A 1,324-nucleotide genomic window follows, 5' to 3' on the forward strand; every position below is an offset into this window, starting at 1 on the left:
GTGTCATTTTGTGCTGGGCTGTGCGACAAGCCACAGGGGCAGGCTGGGCTCTGTCGGGAGGGCAGCCCGGCCGGGGAAAGGGCTCGAATGAGGCAGAGGGCGCTGGCAGGCACACGGTGCTCCCATGGGCACGGGGGATGAGGGGGGCAAACGGCCCCAAACCCTACAGCGACAGACAGGGGGCTCAGGCAGTGACCCCCTCTCCCTGCCACCCTGGGGGACACCCAGTGGGGCTGGGGGACACCCAGAAAGGACAGTGCAGCCCCGGGGAACACAGAGCTGGCAGATTTTCCTCTTTGCTGACTTTCCCGCCATCCCCATCTCTGCAAGAAATTCCACAAGCACCTGCCAAAGCCCGCAGGTCCCACATCCCGACCCCATGCAAACAGGGGCCCTCGCATGGCTGGTTTGACCTTGGACAAGGGAATTGCCAAGCACACGGACCCTGCGGGCTGGGAATGGGGATGGAGCACCTGACCTGTCCAAACTGTGCTGGGACCCGGGAAAGTGCAGCTTTAGGGAAAACCCGGACACAGTACTGGCTGTCCCACACCTGCTGTCACTGGCCGGGTGAAGGTGACAGCTTGAAGTTTGTGTGGGAAATGGGAGACTCAGGGCTGGTGGCGTCAGCCCCGGTGCTGCCAGGAAAGGTGCTGTCACAGGGGTTTGATTTGGCCCCTGGGTTAGTTGGGTTTGGATTTTTCAAACTTCCTCACCTCATGGAATAACTGAGTTAAGGCACAGCTCCCGCATCCAACACAAACCCCACCTGTGCTCCCACCTCTTCCCAGCATCCCAACCTCCCAGTTGGACCAGTGTCCCCACTCAGTGCCCACTCCTGCCCACCACGGGGGAACGGACGCTGTCACCAACACCGGGATGTGCGGGGACATCTATGGGTGGGTGGCAGGGAGGGTGTCCCATGACATTAAAGGGTGATTAAGGGTGGGAGTGAATCACTGAAACCACAGCGAGTTCTAGTCGGAAATCCTCATCCTGAATGATGCAGCTGCTTCCCAAAATCATCCTCAGCGCTGGGCCCGTGCTCACCTCGGCAACAGCCAGGAGCTGGGTGTGGGCAGCATGGGGGGTCAGAGCCCCCTCCTCAAAGCTCTGCCTGGGAACCCACCCAGCACCTCAATCTCGGATCATGAGTCCCCAGCCTGTCCGGACAGTGCCGGGGCATCCATGAGGGTCCACCCGGCCCTGCCCAGCTCAGCCCTGGACCCCGGCCTCACCTGGGGTCTCCATCCTGCCCCGCTCCCCGTGTGCTGCCCGGAGAGCCCCATCCTGCCCCAGTTTCCGTGTCCCCGCAGCGGGGGCT

The sequence above is a fragment of the Geospiza fortis genome, unplaced genomic scaffold, assembly GCF_000277835.1.
Source record: "Geospiza fortis unplaced genomic scaffold, GeoFor_1.0 scaffold408, whole genome shotgun sequence".
NCBI classification, from domain to species: Eukaryota; Metazoa; Chordata; class Aves; order Passeriformes; family Thraupidae; genus Geospiza; species Geospiza fortis.